The following is an 18,336-nucleotide window of genomic DNA, read 5'->3' as shown; positions in this document are numbered from 1 at the left end:
GTGTCTTTAAAGTCTCCCTCTCGTACCCATGCACTCTTTACCACCGATGCAACAGCATTTTGCACCTACACACACTACTACACAGGAGCGTGGGTGGGTGTGTGGGTGTCACCCACATAAGCATACATATTCTTGCAGTTGTGGCAGCATCTGCAGACTGGTGCCATGCTAGTGCAGTCTCATCAAACACCAAGCTTTTATTATATATAATATGAGCGTGAGAGAGCTAGACTAGTTAAAGGAGCAGTTTGTTATTTTAGAGCCACTTGCTGTGACTTGGTCTTTTTCAGCTTTCAAGCTTACACAGGATGTGACCTGTAACAAATCTCATCTCAGCTTTACATGGATTTGATTCTGTTTACACGTCAAACAAATTCATTTGTTTACCGCATGCATCTTCTCTCCTGTGTGCTAATGTTTTTTTAAATCAGTCACCTAAAACAATGTCAGGGCATCTCCGTCTTTCCTCTGTAACGTTTCAGCTTCTGTTTACATGTGTATCCTTCACATCTTTTCTAGAAAGCTGGACTCGTTCTTGTCCTGGCTCGATTGCCGTTTTAAGATTCCTGGGATTTACTTAAATTCATACTTTAACATTTAATTACAGGAATTCCTTTATAAAAATATGGGGGTGAAAAGCGCTGTCCTTTGCACATGTCCTGTGATACAACGACAGTATGTATGTCTTTTGCAGTTGCCATTTAAAGCCAGACAAAACCCAAAAAATAAGCTCCAGATAATATCCGTACAAGACATAATTGAGTGCTCACTAGTGCATATTTGTACCTGTATACTGTGTCCAGATTTTATTTTAAAAGAAAAACAATATCCCTGGGCGCTGACATCTTACGCTCGCCGAGGTTCAAATATCACGCTCTGAGTACAAATCATGACGTCACTGACTCCAAACATGACTTACCATTGATCATTTTATGTGACATGCTTTTATTTGTTTTTATTCACCCCTTTCAGACTGCAAGAATCGCATTGCTATGGCATCGGGATTGTTTTCTAGTACAGTGGTGCTTGAAAGTTTGTGAACCCTTTAGAATTTTCTATATTTCTGCATAAATATGACCTAAAACAACATCAGATTTTCACACAAGTCCTAAAAGTAGATAAAGAGAACCCAGTTAAACAAATGAGACAAAAATATTATACTTGGTCATTTATTTATTGAGGAAAACGATCCAATATTACATATCTGTGAGTGGCAAAAGTATGTGAACCTTTGCTTTCAGTATCTGGTGTGACCCCTCTGTGCAGCAATAACTGCAATTAAACGTTTGCGGTAACTGTTGATCAGTCCTGCACACCGGCTTGGAGGAATTTTTAGCCCGTTCCTCCGTACAGAACAGCTTCAACTCTGGGATGTTGGTGGATTTCCTCACATGAACTGCTCGCTTCAGGTCCTTCCACAACATTTCCATTGGATTAAGGTCAGGACTTTGACTTGACCATTCCAAAACATTAACTTTATTCTTCTTTAACCATTCTTTGGTAGAACGACTTGTGTGCTTAGGGTCGTTGTCTTGCTGCATGACCCACCTTCTATTGAGATTCAGTTCATGGACAGATGTCCTGACATTTTCCTTTAGAATTCGCTGGTATAATTCAGAATTCATTGTTCCATCAATGATGGCAAGCCATCCTGGCCCAGATGCAGCAAAACAGGCCCAAACCATGATACTACCACCACCATGTTTCACAGATGGGATAAGGTTCTTATGCTGGAATACAGTGTTTTCCTTTCTCCAAACATAACGCTTCTCATTTAAACCAAAATTTCCATTTTGGTCTCATCTGTCCACAAAACATTTTTCCAATAGCCTTCTGGCTTGTCCACGTGATATTTAGCAAACTGCAGACGAGCAGCAATGTTGTTTTTGGAGAGCAGTGGCTTTCTCCTTGCAACCCTGCCATGCACACCATTGTTGTTCAGTGTTCTCCTGATGGTGGACTCATGAACATTAACATTAGCCAATGTGAGAAAGGCCTTCAGTTGCTTAGAAGTTACCCTGGGGTCCTTTGTGACCTCACTGACTATTACATGCCTTGCTCTTGGAGTGATCTTTGTTGGTTGACCACTCCTGGGGAGGGTAACAATGGTCTTGAATTTCCTCCATTTGTACACAATCTGTCTGACTGTGGATTGATGAAGTCCAAACTCTTTAGAGATGGTTTTGTAACCTTTTCCAGCCTGATGAGCATCAATAATAATTTTTCTGAGGTCCTCAGAAATCTCCTTTGTTCGTGCCATGATACACTTCCACAAACATGTGTTGTGAAGATCAGACTTTGATAGATCCCTGTTCTTTAAATAAAACAGGGTGCCCACTCACACCTGATTGTCATCCCATTGATTGAAAACACCTGACTCTAATTTCACCTTCAAATTAACTGCTAATCCTAGAGGTTCACATACTTTTGCCACTCACAGATATGTAATATTGGATCATTTTCCTCAATAAATAAATGACCAAGTATAATATTTTTGTCTCATTTGTTTAACTGGGTTCTCTTTATCTACTTTTAGGACTTGTGTGAAAATCTGATGATGTTTTAGGTCATATTTATGCAGAAATATAGAAAATTCTAAAGGGTTCACAAACTTTCAAGCACCACTGTATCTATATCGGTACTGCGTGTGCGTTATCTAGCCGAGTGAGAGTTAAACTTCATAAAAGTGAAGTCTGTTGATTCGCGTATTTTGTTGCCAGTAAAAATCACATGATTACAGAAATTTTCTGATTTTAGATTTTTAGAATTCGAAACCTTTATTTGTCACGTATACATTACAGCACAGTGAGGTTCTTTCTTTGTGTTCAACCCATCTGAAGCAGTGAAAACGCACACTCGGCTAGATAACGCATATGCGGTACTGACACACATGCTAGTAAACAATCCTGTTGCCATAGCAACACAATTCTTGCCGCCTAAAAAGATCGCTTTTCTCAGTGAATAAAAACAAATAAAAGCATGTCACATAAAATGATCACTGATTGGGCTTATTTTACACCCAAACGCTTGACACTCGGGCATCTTCCTGATGTCATTCCCAAGAAAACCACAGCTGCTATGTACGCTGACGACACCAAGATATTCCATAAAGTTGCTTCCCATGGCGACTGCGAAGATCTTCAGAATGCACTGCCAAGGCTTAACGCTTGGAGCTTTAGTAACATCGAATTCAATGGCTCCAAGTGTAAGCTGCTGACAGTGACGCGCAAGAAAAGTCCAAACCTGTATGATTACCACCTTGGCGCAGACGTAATCCAACGCGTACAAAAGGAAAAAGATCTCGGAGTCACCATCACAACCAACCTTAACTGGGACAAGCATATTAGAACCATCACAGCCAAAGCTAACAAACTTCTTGGTATGCTCAAGAGGACATGCCCTCAACTGACCGATGCAAGATGCAGAAGAACACTATACCTAGCACATGTAAAATCTCAGCTAGTAACTGCTTCTGAGGTTTGGTCACCCAGCCTGTTTAAACTCAGAACAGATCGAAAGAGTCCAGCGACGTGCCACCAGATGGATCCTCAGGACCAAGATTGGGGAAACCACTTATAAAGAAAGACTAAAGAACTCGGACTTACTCCCTCTCTGCTATGATAGAGAGATTAAGGACTTGATGTTCTTTTATAAATCTTTATATGGACAAACAAACCTTAATGTTTATGATTTTGTCAAATTCACCAAACATAGGCCAAGTTTACATTAGACCGTATCTGTCTCGTTTTCTTTGCGGATGCACTGTCCATTTACATTAAAACGCCTGGAAACGGGAATCCGCCAGGGTCCACGTATTCAATCCAGATCGTGTCTGGTCCGGTGCTGTGTAAACATTGAGAATACGTGGATACGCTGTGCTGAGCTCTAGCTGGCGTCGTCATTGGACAACGTCACTGCGACATCCACCTTCCTGATTCGCTGGCGTTGGTCATGTGACGCGACTGCTGAAAAATGGCGCGGACTTCCGCCTTGTATCACCTTTCATTAAAGAGTATAAAAGTATGAAAATACTGCAAATACTGATGCAAATACTGCCCATTGTGTAGTTATGATTGTCTTTAGGCTTGCCATCCTTCCACTTGCAAGTGGTAAGTGACACGCATGCCCGATATGCACTGAGATCACACACACAGCGGCTCAGTCCCGAATCACTGCTCGTGCACTTCACTCGCGCACTCTGTGAGCTGCGCAGGGCCGGAGTGCGCACCCTCCAGAGGGCACTCGCTGTTCAGGGCGGAGTGATTTGGAGCGCAGGATGCCTGCGGAGCCGAGCGTATCCGTGTATTGGCGTTGCTGTGTGCACGCGAATCGTGTATTGGCGTTGCTGTGTGCACGCTAATCGTTTTAAAAACGTTAATCTGATGATCCGCTGATACGGTCTAATGTAAACCCCACCATAGACGTACTCGTCTTACTCAGAACCCCGGTATCGTTCTTGAAACATCTCTTTGTAAAACCACTACATTTCAAGCATCTTACTTTAATAGGATAGTTTGCCTCTGGAATGCCATCTGTAAAGAGGCGCCAACTTGTATTTTTTCTAGTCGTTTTCAATTTAAATTGTTTCTAAAGCATAAATACTTCTCTTTGCTTGAGGACACATTTGATGTTGATCTGAAATATACTTGGTCGCTAGTTCGTAAGTGTCCTTGTCATCATACTCGATAATAACCGAATCTTAGTGACTTTATTTGATTTTATTTGTCTGAACTCTAGTGATTATTTTTGATTGTTATTCATAGATCTTAGTTCACTAATCAATTTTTTATCATAACTGAATTTTATTTAATTCTTCAAGTCAATTGTTCTATTTATTTTAAGTTAGTCAAAAGGAAATGCCTAGCATGGGACTTAGAGTCCTGTTCGCATTTTCCTCTTTGGGTAGTCCTACGTATTCTGTAATTTTCCTCTCATTGATACCCAATAAAGTTGAAAAAAAAATCTTTAGGGTTGTTTACAGTAATTTAGAAGCGATGTGTCCACGAGTCCACTAGCCTTGGTAAGTCATGTTTGGAGTCGATGACGTCATGATTTGCACTCGGAATGCAGTATTTGAACTTCGACGAGAGTAAGATGTCAGCGCCCAGGGATATTGTTTTTCTTTTAAAATAAAATTTGGACACCGTATACAGGTACAAATGTGCACTAGTGAGCACTCAAATATGTCTTGTATAGATATTATCTGTCTGTATAAAGGAGTTTATTTTTGGGTTTTGTTTGGCTTGAAGGAAAAAAGCTGAGTAGGTCAATTCTGGCTGGGGGTGGAGCTACTTTCAGGGCCAGAAATGATCACGAGAAGCTTGAAACTAATGGCCCTTTTCCACTACCCTTTTTCAGCTCACTTCAGCTCGCTTCAGCTCACTTCAGCCCGACACGGCTCGCGTTTCGACTACCAAAAACCAGCACGACTCAGCTCGTTTCAGCCCTGCTTAGCCCCTAAAACTCGCACCGTTTTGGAGTGGGGCTGAAGCGAGCCAAACCGTGCTGACTGAGGTTGGGGGCGTGAGCAGACACTCCCCTGTGCACTGATTGGTGAGGAGGAGTGTCCTCACATGCCCACACACGCCCCGCGAGCGCGCTGGGATCTGTAAACACCGCAAACCCGGAAGAAGAATAATTACGAATTACGAGAATTTCTGAAGCCTTATGCGCCTCGCCTCATCTATACGCTCTTGCCAGTATCTGTTGGCGTTGTCAAGCCACAGCACCGAGACCAGCAACACTAACGACTCCATGTCCTCCATGTTTATTGTTTACTCTCCGGGTCATGAGACTACCGCTTCAAAGCTCACTGAATCAGTGACATACAGAGCATCGTGGACGAGTTCGCGGAGCGCAAGGCTCGTCGTATGCCCTTCAAATAATGCGCGCAGTAGGCTATTGATGTTTTATTATGAGCCATGTACAGTATGTCGCCGAATGTTTTTTTGTTTCTGAGTTACATGTTCGTTTGAAGGACTTAATGTACAAAATAACATAGTTGCACCCCGGAGTGTTGAAATTGGTAAACACAGTGCATTCAGTGAGGTTTGCACCGCCCTCCTTTTATTTCTGACTCTTCCTGTCACCACTCTGAGCGCTCATTCGTATGCCCTTCAAATAATGTGCGCAGTATAGGCTATTGATGTTTTATTATGAGCCATGTACAGTATCCTAATGTTTTTTGTTTCTGAGTTACATGTTCGTTTGAAGGACTTGATGTACTAAATAACATAGTTGCACCCGGTAGTGTTGAAATTGGTAAACACCGCAGTTGCGGACATTTTGTAGCCTAAAATGATGTTATGATAAGCTTTAATAAAGGGCCCGGTCATTTGCCCCGCCCCCGGCCCGGCTCTGACTTGTTCCGCCACTGTCACTGATGTCACTGTTTGCGCTGCTTAACGACATCACATGACGTCCACCCACTTTCGCTAACTCCACCCAATGTGTCCACCCACTTCCAACCAGCACGGTTCAGCGCGGTTGTAGTCGAAATGCAACTCCAACAGCCCCGCTCAGCTCGACTCGGCACGGCACGGCTCAGCCGCGTTTGTAGTGGAAAAGCGGCATAAGAAACTAACCCATTGCATTGCGACATTGCAGAGCATACTTTTCCTATGGTCGCTTTACAACTAGATGATTATTATTGGTCTGGAAAAATTACAAACGGCACCTTTAAACAGGTTTTTTAACTCCATTCTTACACTTGCAAGAGCGCTGAAACGAAAGGGAGAGACTAAGTGTTTCTTCCACTTTCCAACAATTCCATCTTCAATCCCATCTGCTTGACATGCAGAGGGAGAGAGAGAAGGGAGGGAGGGTGGGTGGGTGGGAGCGAGGGAGAGGGCCACTGGGGAGGAGGGTGAGAGGAGAGAGGGGTGATGGTCGTGGGGGAGGGGCTGTTTAGAAATAGGCATGAAAAAATAGAGAGGCAGGCCGGCCTACAGCGGGGGTTGGGCTTTGGATCTCTCTCTCTCTCTCATGAGAGAGAGAGAGAGAGAGAGCTCAGCTCCTTTCTTTGTTTGACTGGTGAATGGAGAGAAGCCAGAAAGAAAGCGAGTGTGTGTGTGTGTGTGTGTAAGAGAGAGAGGAGGAGTGAGAGAGGCAGAAGAAGGCAAAGAAAGAAAGGCGAGAGAGCCTATGTGTTGTGTGTGTATTTATGATTTGTTTGCATTCAGGTGGAATTTCACCTCTTGACTGTCAGCTTTTGCATGGTTTGTGTTTTTATGTGCTGCTGCCAGCTTGTGTGTGTGTATGTGGGGGGGCAGGTAGAGAAGCCTGCTGCTGGTTTAAAGGGAAAACAGGAGCACAGATTTGCTGAGCTGGACTGTGTGCAAGTTGCGACTCCCCATACACGCTGTGGAATTAGTGCTCCTGTGTGAACAGGGACTGGACATTTAAATCGACGGTAGGTAAGCCACGCTGCCTTCCTGTCTCTCATTCTCTTGTGTTGTGTTTCTCTGTGCGTGACTTGGTCATGCAGGGTCACTTTTTCTTGCAAGCTTTAAAACAAAGCATGCATGACTCAAGCAAACTCAGCAAATCTGGAAGAGCCACAAAGCCGGGGAGAGAGAGAGAGAGAGAAAAGTTCCAGTCGCCTTTTCAGGAATAATGCTGCACAAAGGAAGCTTGTAGTGCAGGCTCTTCTGGTTAGATGGACTGTCACACATTTCACTCGCTTCTCTGTGAAGAAAAGAAGCTCTCTTTTTTCATCTTCTCTTCTTTCTTTCTTTTTATGCATCCTGCCTGATTGCTTTGCTCCATAGGGTGGTTCTTGATCAACCTTTTTCCTTTTTTTGAATTTGTGGGTGATTGTTGTTATGGTTTGTTCACTATTTGCTGTTTTGTTTTTGTTTTTTAATAAATTTTTTTTTTTTTGGTTGGTTGGTAAGAGAAGCAGGAAGTGGAAATACATTTGGGCTTTGGACTATGGGATAATCAGTGTGAACCTTAGCACTCAGCTGACTATTGTTAGCCATAGAATGTGCGTGTGTATGTTGTATTTGTGCTCTGGCTCGTGTGTGTGTGTGTGTGCTTGGTGATGCCTGTGTCATTGACCGGCATCCTGGAGTGTTCTGATTAATCAAGAGCGTGTGTGTGTGTGTGTGAGAAGATGAACACTTGTGCCAAGGACATGGGTGTGTAAGGCATGTCTTCACCTCATTAAATCAATCCACTTAGGCAAGTGAAGAAAAAACAACAGCAGCAGAATGTTTCGCATCAGTGTCATTATCAGTTGTAACACGATCCTCGCTCGCTCGCTCGCTCGCTCACTCACTCACTCAAACACACACCTACATCACAAATCTCTGAACTCTGTGTTAGTATGCCATTAGCCCCCCACCCCCCCACCCCCAGGGGATTGTCCTGCTAAACTGCCCCTTCTCTTCCACTGATCACTTCATTCATTTATTCATTCATTCATTCATTATCTCCAGCAGAACATCCTCTGTTACCCCCCCTCCACGGTCTCTCTCTCACTTTCCCTTGTAATCTCTCATTCTCAGTTTCCATGCTGGCTCCCTTCTCATCCTCACAGTAGCTAATAACAGACCGGCGCGTGTGTGTCTGTTCCGAAAAGAGATCTGATGTAGCGTGGCAAGTGCCGGCTCCTATCAGCGCGTGTGTGTGTGTGTACACAACCTTCAGGCCAGTTTCACTCTTAACCTAAATTCTCGTTTGGTAGCTGAGCGAAAACCATTCTCAGCTTTACCGGCTAGTCTCATCTGACTACTGTTGCCACCTTGTCAGTCGTCCACAATTAAGAAATATCACTTTTCTGCAGATGGTATAGGTCGGCTGGTGTGAGGAGTGAAATGTGGGTCATGTTGGTTTAAAGGAAATACACAGACTGATTACAAGAGAGACCAGGCCTCGTATGGTACCTCCTGTTTCGGTCTTTGATGGGTGTCTTTTCTATTGCAGATGTGCACGCACACAAAGGTGTGTGTGTTTCTGTATGTCTGCGCTCATGCCCCTCAGGCCCAGCCTAGCTGCCTGAAGTAAGGATTGTGCATTCAGTGAGAGAGAGAGAGAGAGAGAGAGAGAGGAGGGGGGATGATTGAGTGTGCTGCTAGAGAAGAAAAGGAGACAGAGAGCGAGCGTGTGTGGGGGAGGGGTGGTGTTGCTTGGCTGGTGTTGTGTTCTTTGGGTGAAGGAGTGAAGGGGAATAGGGGGAGGGACGAACAGGCAGACACACTTCGTTTAAACATCAGGGAGAAGGGACTTGCTTGGGCAAGCACTGAGATTTAAACCAGACAGCGGAGAAAGGACAGCTCACTGGAGAAATGCCATCCCTCTTTTCTGAGGTCATATGGAGGGAGAGAGAAAGAGAGAAGCTGCTGAGTCTGCACATGATTCCTGTGTCAGACAGGGCTTTGATTTGTTTAGGTTCGTTCTTGGAAAGCCGGAGTCTCTCCAGCATGTGCGCGCACACACACACACACACACACCCTCTTGTACTCTCGTATCATTATCATTACCATGTAACCTGATCCCTCAGATCCACACCTGTGTTTCCTGCCCCTCCCAGGTCCACTGAGGATAGAGTAGAGCACAGTGGGGGTTGGGGGATATGGCAAAAAGATCATGTAACGATACAGGAGTTTAACACGCACACAACACAGTAACAGCAGTGCCATATGATATGATATTTCATATCAATCCATTTCATTGAACATGTGCAAATATAACCATTTCAAGGAACAAAAATTTCATTTCAACATCCAGTTAACTACTATGAACATAGTTGATGTTGTGTGTGTGTGCGCGCGCGCATACGCACGTTATTTCATCAATGAGAGAGGGGGTTAAAGTTGAATTCTTATTTTTGTGTTGCATGTTTGTAGGACAGTAAACGTCCACCAGCTGCCTTCTAAGAGCAGCATTAAAATAACTGACGGAGATGGACAGTAATTGCATGAATGTAGCAAAGCCATAACCATAAGAGGCTACGTTCAAAATCGACTAGCTTCTGAAAACACACAGCATTGTGGTTGCAGTTTGGGTTTGGTCATGTCTCTAATTCTCCACTGTCGCCCTTTGATCTGCCTCCATGTGTTGTTTTCCCTCGCCTCCCTTTTTGCTCACCTCCTCAGAGTCCTTTTGTTTTGTAGGTTATGTACTTGTCTGACAAGCTCAAAAAAAGCAATTTTCTTTTGTGTGTGTGTGTTTCCATATCTCCATCAGCTCCTTCTGACGTAACATCCCACTGTTTTTTCGGTGTGCACAAGACAAACAGATCTTACACACAGCTCACACGTTTAATATCGTCACAGGCTCCAATCATATCACGTCATGCACATCATACAAACTGAGCATTCTTGTTAAACGAAACACTTCCAGTATTGAACTCCTCCAAAAACCACTACTGTCCTGATGCGTTCTGGGTCATGACCCCGTGTCACCTGAGTGACCCATCATGGATGTGCATCTTACATTACTGAAATGGAGTCATGGGATTGAGCCTATTGGGTTACACTATTGATTGGGGGGGGAATGGCATCATGCCAATCGATGAGAGATTTGATACCGGTGTGTGTGTGTGTAGCATGCTTTTCTGATACTGCTTACTCTTTCATGCTACTTCTCTCTCTCTCTCTGACTGTCTCATCCTGTCTGCTGTAACTCTCCATTTTTTTGTTGTTTAGTCCGCTGTTCCTGTCTGCTCTCACCTCTTATGTAAGGCGTGTGTGCATGTGGGTGGTACAGGTATGCAGTATGATGAGGGCAGGAGCCTGTTTGACGCAACAGATTAGAATTTTCAGCAGAGACGTGTTACAGCATTAAAAATTTTGCTTTGTCTCTGCTTCTCATCCTCAGGGATTTCCCCAGTGGTGCTGACCTCACGCGTCTCAAAAAGACAACCTGAAATCAAAAGGTTGCACTTTTTTAAACAGTGTTAATCCACATCTCTGCTAATATCTGTCCACAATTCTACACTATTCATCATTTGAGAAGGCTCTTCCATCCATTATCCGTAACCACTTATCCTGTACCGGGTCACGGGAAGCTGGAGCCTATCCCAGCTGACTGTGGGTGAGAGGCGGGGTACGCTCTGGACAAGTCGCCAGATCATCGCAGGGCTGACACATAGAGACAACCAACCATTCATGCTCACATTTATGGTCAATTTAGAGCCACCGGTTAACCTAACCTGCATGTCTTTGGACTGTGAGGGAAACCGGAGCACCTGGAGGAAACCCACGCGGACACGGGGAGAACATGCAAACTCCGCACAGAAAGGCTCAAACCCAGGACCTTCTTGCTGTGAAGCGACAGTGCTAACTGCTACACCACTGTGCCACCTGATCTTGTATTTCTTTAGAAGTCTTGTTTCTAAAATGCAGCAACCAGAAAGCACAACACCATCAGCCAAGCAAGTTATGAGCACACTTCAATTTTTTAAATTCTAATTTCTGCCACCAGGCCTGTGATAACAGGCAGCAATAAAAGTCATGTCATGTTTCACGTCGCTGAGCTAGCGCAATCTCATGATTCAACTTGGTTGAATCAAATCTATTTCAGACAGATAAAACTGGTAGGAAGGAAAGTATGGAGAGACTGCAAGAGATGGCATGAGCAGGGCAGGGAGTACTGTATGTAGATACGAAACATTTAACCTCATAAATAAAATGTCAGGATCCAGTGGTGCATGGGAGCTCGTTTTTCTGTGTCTGTATGTGTGCGTGCATCATAGGGGTAATTTTGGTAAGTGACCTCCCTCAGGGCCTGAGCAGGTGTGAGATTTTGAGTCACGAGGTGTGTGTGTGTTAGTAGGTGGCGGGGGAGTTAGAGCCACCTCAGTGGCATTGCATTACATTTCTCCCATTTGCTTTGTGAAGCAGCATCGTTAGCAGTTTTGTGTGCGTCTGTTTGGGATGTTTATATGTAGCCATTTGCTTGCAGCTATAGTGTTGCCCCCCACTGGGTGTGTACATGTGTGCATGTGCTCTTGAGGAGTGTTAAATAGAACAACAGTGTGATTTCACACCCTCCTCCTCCTCCTCCTCCTCCTCCTCCTCCTCCGCCTCCTCCCTCTCACTCGCTGATCCCATCCCCCTCTCGCAGCAGTCCACAGTAGCTCCTTGCATCTGTGTCATGTCATTGGGTTCTGCTGTCCTAGAGTAACCCTCCCCCTCCTACTCACTCTCTCACACACGCACGCGCACTCTCTGCTTCTGTCTCGCTCTCCCTCACAACCTCCATGTCTCTCTCCTTCATTCTGTTTCTATATCAGTGGCTCACTCATTCTCCTGCCATCTCTAGCCTTTAAACCCCAGCAACATAGATTGCGTTTATTAATTTTAATTCTAGATAGAATATACCATCTCACTCACTCACACACGAGCGTATATATGTATGTATGTTATATATACACTTGTTTTTTTTGCAGTCATGAACAAAAAATATGTGCACGTGTTCCATGCCCTTTTATCTGTCCTGTCTCAGGCTACTCCCCCAGGACAAAACAGGTGTAGAGCAGAGTGTTCTGCCTTGCTCCAGCCTACACAAACATGCACCCCATTTTACAGACACAAATGAGGCAGAGCACACGCAGTAGAAGGACTGGATTGCTGGCATTGCATGTTAGAAGTAGAACAGGTCAGGTCAGGTCAGGTGTGTGTTTGTGTGCACTGGCACGCTTAATCTGTTTTTGCTCACCGTAACCCAGTTCTGCAAGTGATCAAGCTTCAATAAGGAGATCGTGTGTGTGTCTTAGTTAACATTATCATTTTTGTACCAGTTTTGATGTTAGACAGAAATCTCGCATTGAATTAAAAAAATAAATAAAATTGTGTTGCGAGTTAAGATTCCGTAATGTTGTGTGCTCATGAGTTCCACAAATAAACAAAACAGCAGAGAACAAAGTCCTGTTCGTGTCAGAAATTGTAACCGTTGCTCCGATACACGAAATGCATAACTTTTTCAATGACACAAGATGGCTACAAATAAATTATGGCCTTTTTCCACTACCCTTTTTCAGCTCGCTTCAGCTCACTTCAGCCCGACACGGCTCGCGTTTCGACTACCAAAAAACAGCACGACTCGGCTCGCTTCAGCCCTGCTTAGCCCCTAAAACTCGCACGGTTTTGGAGTGGGGCTGAAGCGAGCCAAAGCGAGCCGAGTGAGGGTGGGGGCGTGAGCAGACACTCCCCTGTGCACTGATTGTTGAGGAGGAGTGTCCTTACATGCCCACACACGCCCCGCGAGCACACTGGGATCTGTAAACACCGTAAACCCGGAAGAAGAATAATTACGAATTACGAGAATTTTTGAAGCCTTATGCGCCTCGCCTCATCTATACGCTCTTGCCAGTATCTGTTGGCGTTGTCGGTGACAACAAGCCACAGCACCAAGACCAGCAACACTAACGACTCCATGTCCTCCATGTTTATTGTTTACTATTCGGGTCGTGAGACTACCGCTTAAAAGATCACTGATGTCACTGTTTGCGCCGCTTAACGACATCACGCGACGTCCACCCACTTTCGCTAACTCCACCCAATGTGTCCACCCACTTCCAGCCAGCACGGTTCAGCGCGGTTGTAGTCGAAATGCAACTCCAACAGCCCCGCTCAGCTCGACTCAGCACGGCACGGCTCAGCCGCGTTTGTAGTGGAAAAGCGGCATTAGTGGTGATGGAAAACTGGAAACATGGGGTTTAAAAGAAGAGCATTTTGTTTTGTCTGTCACCAGAGAAAATGTGTCGATATCCTCTTTTTCCCAGCAACAAACGTCTCCAAACATGTATTCCTCACCTTTTCCCAACATGTTCTCTCTTTGTATAATGTTCCCACTGTTATCCAGAGGCGTTTTTGGTTTATTCGGTCTCGTATTCTGCACAAGCCTGGATCACACTGTTTGATGACGTAAGCAGAGTGCCATAATTTTAAGTTTTAATAAGCACATGTCTGTTGGTAGATGAGATTAATCATATAATCTGAAACCGAGAACAAGTCAAGTCAAGTTTGTTTGTATAGCGCTTTTAACAATAAACATTGTCGCAAAGCAGCTTTACAGAATTCGAACGACTTAAAACATGAGCTAATTTATCCCTAATCTATCCCCGATGAGCAAGCCTGTGGTGACGGTGGCAAGGAAAAACTCCCTCAGACGACATGAGGAAGAAACCTCGAGAGGAACCAGACTCAAAAGGGAACCCATCCTCATTTGGGCAACAACAGACAGCATGACTATAACATTAACAGTTTTAACATGAAGACAGTTTCGTTGATGTTATAAACTCTTCATTGATGGAAACTTGAGTGCAAAACTGTTCATGATAACTGCAGTCCTAAAGTTAGCAAGTCAACTGTAGTCCTCAGCCATAAAAGCGTTACTGTAAGAGTCCAGAGCGTCCTCCAGGTATAACCCTCAACTGTCCTCATGGGGCCGTCCTCCACAGGAGCGATGCGATAAAACTCCGACCAGACACAGGGCACCAGGATGGATCAAGCAGGTCCGAGGGGCAGAAGAGGCCAGCATCTCAATCCCAGGATCAACATGTAACTCAGAGGGACAGATTGGGGGGGAAAGAGAGAGAGAAAGAAAACACATGTTAGGTATGCCCTAAAAATGACAAGTATTAAATCTGTGTGGTAGGCTCGCAGAGACGAGAGTCTTTACATCAGGCATAACACACAACAATGGCATGTTAATATGGTAAAAAATATATCATGACCTGCTCTGGCTGGATGCTTGATTGGGTGATGGGAGCACACTCACATGAGAACACGTTTATCTGTTGCAAAATTCTGTTAGGATCTGTTGGGATCTTTTCCATATAGAGTGCCAAGTAAAAGTGGCATGCTGGGCATGTACACTGGGTGTCTGACCCATGACGTTCACTCCATTTCTGTTTGTTTTGATGCTGGCTGTATATTTGATAACTCCGTCGACTGCTCCGATATCAACTGCACTGCAACAGTGAGTATAAAACACACGGTCTTGCCTGCCACAGTGTCGCATGGTTACTCAGCAAAGTAGTCAAAACATGAATTTAAAGCATCTAAGACAGAAATCAGCATCACAATATGATCTGCTATATTGAAATTGTGAAGGTCACATGATAATTATATATCTGATGATAAAAGATGCTTTTTCAGGTGTGTGTGTGTTTTATAGTGGATGAAGCCTAAATGTGTTCCAAAGGCCCTCATACAGCAAGCAGAAGCTGGGCCTTGAGTATCAGGGTCTGTAGTTTTTCCAGTCTGTTTTTTGTACTATTGGCTCTCGTCAACATAGAATCTGCATCAGAATTTGCTTATCTGATCAGTTATTTAATCTAGCAAATCAGTGCACGTGACGAGAACTTAAACTAGAAAAACAACCAAGAGGGGATACGTGATGAGCATTTTTCAGGCGTTATTCATACTTTGTCCTTCTGAGGTGATCTGACAAGTTACAAGTTTGTAGAGAACTACAGGTGTCCAACAGCATGTAATCCATTCCTTCGAACCGCATTTTGAGGTGGAACGTATTTAAGGGACAGATGTGACCACATAATGTGGCAACAACAGCAGTGACGGGCCTCCGAGTGAACTATTTTAAGAGGTCATCATTGGAGATCTCATCTCATTATCTCTAGCCGCTTTATCCTGTTCTACAGGGTTGCAGGCAATGTCTTTGTGAAAATTCAACATCTCAACTTCTGCTCATCAGTTATGCCAATGTTTTGTACCAAAATGACCAGAGTGTTTAAACAGAACAAAAGAAATGGTGTGAAAATGGTAGTCTTTTTTTTTGGGGGGGGGGCTACGTTTCAAACCTCAATGAATAGCATGTTAATGTAGTATGCCATTATATATACTAATACTAGACATTGATGCGTTTTATTTTCACATACTGTTTTTTGAGACACATGCTTTTTCCCATGAATACTGGCACTTCCTGGTGAGTCAGGTTTGGTGGTGGTGGTGTCACAGTCCTGGGACCACATAATGCAGTGCAGAGAGCGAGCGAGCGCAAGCACACTGATGTTATTGTACAGAGAATTGTGCACGTGTGAAATGCAGGGCATGCTGTAGTGCGTTATGTCATCTGTTTCCATAGTGATACGTACAGCGTGATTGTCTCCACAGTGAATTATCGTGTCTCACCCGTAGGAGTCAGAACAAAGACCACCATGAGATGACGCACGACACCACGTGTGTGTGCACCTTTGCCTTCACCTCAGCTCTTTGTTTCTGTTTACTTTAACAGACCTTTGTATTTTTTTGCATGTCTCTGTTCTGTGACATGAAGCTGAGAAAACAAGTAATGGGTCATTTGTCTGGAAATAAGCCACCACTTTGCCTTAACCTTCACCAAACCAGCTCTTTGTGTGTGTGTTTGCATGTGCACAACCGAGTGTGTGGTCTTACGGCAGTATAGACAGCATGTGCGGGTCATATGTTGGACTCAGAGATGAAGAGTCCCTTTGTGTTCATGTGAGGTTTGATGTCAGCATCTGGAACTACTGATTAGAACAACATATCCCTGTTAAAACGCGCAAAGTAACAACACACAGCTTTGTGTTCTTCAGGTGTTTGGAGTGACAGGTCTTTGCAACTTGAACAGTCTTTATGGTAATAATAAAGAATAACAGAACTGATACTACTGCCTACATGCCCCTCTTAATCAGGGGTGTTTATACAGTGTTTATAGCATGAAAGGTAATGTACGTGTGGTATTGGAAATATTAGCTCTTAAGTGGTGTCATTTGTAATGTTTAAAAAGTGTTTCTACAACCGTAATAATCACGATTGTTAAAGACAACCTTGTTAAACTGTGATATGTATGTCACTGTGCAATGAGTCGCTCAAGTTTCTGCAGTTGTGAGGCTTGTGATTTCATTACAGAAGAGGGATCTAAAAGTTACAAACCGCTCCTTTAACGCTACGTCTTAATATATTCTCCATCATTCTGGCCTACACCAGAATGCTACATCAGAATGGTAAACTAAAATCATGAAATCATGGCCAACAACATTACTGCATATATGAGCCCGTTCAATCCCTATAAATCTACATCACGTCTCTGTAGGAGTTATTTTGCTTTGTATACCATGGAGGAGAAGTGGATATATCTGAAGCATGAATCCTGTACTGAGTGCATTTTATATAAATGTGTTTATTTATTTTTATACACACACACACACACACACACACAGTGGTGCTTGAAAGTTTGTGAACCCTTTAGAATGTTCTATATTTCTGCATAAATATGACCCAAAACATCATCAGATTTTCACACAAGTCCTAAAAGTAGATAAAGAGAACCCAGTTAAACAAATGAGCCAAAAATATTATACTTGGTCATTTATTTATTGAGGAAAAGGGTCCAATATTACATATCTGTGAGTGGCAAAAGTATGTGAACCTCTAGGATTAGCAGTTAATTTGAAGGTGAAATTAGAGTCAGGTGTTTTCAGTCAATGGGACGACAATCAGGTGCAAGTGGGCACCCTGTTTTATTTAAAGAACAGGGATCTATCAAAGGCCCTGTCCACACGGCAACGGATTCAGGTGAATCTGATAAAATTGTTTATCGTTTCAGCCTGGCGTCCACACGGCACCGGCGTTTTGGGTGCCCCAAAATGAAATCTTTTGAGAACGGGTTCCAGAGTGGAAAAATCTGGCAACGGCGCCGTTGCGAAGTCGTCTGGATGAGTAGAACGGATTTGTTTATGATGACGTCACAACCACATGACTGTCAGTGCTTCACGCCGGGTAGAAGTGTAACGAACTCGATGTGAGTTGTCAACAAATCCTATAACTTGGTTCATGAAACACGCTTAAAATATTTTCACTGCTTTCCAAAAACAAAAACAATCCCGCCAGCAAAAATAGGGGGAAAAAAAAGGAGCGATCTCGCCTCTTCAGATGTTGGTTTAAGTCCGACAATACATTCCTCAAAAAGGGCGTAGAAGAACAAAGTAATCCATCAACGTGTAGCATTCAATTTATTCCGGACCATTAAACAATTCTGGAGGATATCAGAATGTTGGCGTACCGGCTTCCATCTACCCCCATTCATTCCTCTTTCCGTGTCTTTCGTTTTACGCTACTGATTAATAATCAAAACTTTATGTGGCTGATGCTACAGAAGAAGGGGTTTATGCGCATGCGTCTACTTCTATTGTTCTGGTGTCTCCGATGGGACTGCCTTACAGCGCACGTAGAGGTGTGGCATGTGTATTGCATCGTTTTCAGCAAGCATTGCCTTGCCATATGTATCTGATATTTTACTGATCCGTTGCCCATGTGGACGCGATATTTAAAAAGAAAAAAAAATCTCGTTGCCGTTGTCGTGTGGATGTAGCCAAAGTCTGATCTTCACAACACGTGTTTG

The 18,336-nt window shown here is 43.8% G+C and overlaps 1 protein-coding gene across 7 annotated transcripts in view; it reads left to right on the top strand.

Moving 5' to 3' along the window:
* The window catches only part of kdm6ba (lysine (K)-specific demethylase 6B, a), a 166,259-nt gene that overhangs the window by 98,037 nt on the left and 49,886 nt on the right, over positions 1-18,336 (top strand). The window contains exon 1 of one of the 7 annotated variants that reach the window (XM_060924819.1): positions 7,033-7,411. The exons of 5 other annotated variants lie outside the window; for them this stretch is intronic. The gene's annotated coding sequence lies outside the window, so the exon portion shown is untranslated. Of the gene's footprint in view, positions 1-7,032; positions 7,416-18,336 lie in introns of those variants that run through there. One more of the 7 variants, XM_060924881.1, reaches the window with a different exon arrangement.

Source organism: Neoarius graeffei, chromosome 1 (genome assembly GCF_027579695.1).
Source record: "Neoarius graeffei isolate fNeoGra1 chromosome 1, fNeoGra1.pri, whole genome shotgun sequence".
NCBI classification, from domain to species: domain Eukaryota; kingdom Metazoa; phylum Chordata; class Actinopteri; order Siluriformes; family Ariidae; genus Neoarius; species Neoarius graeffei.
The sequence above is the reverse complement of the archived record's forward strand: the minus strand, read 5'-3'. Positions and strand labels throughout refer to the sequence as shown.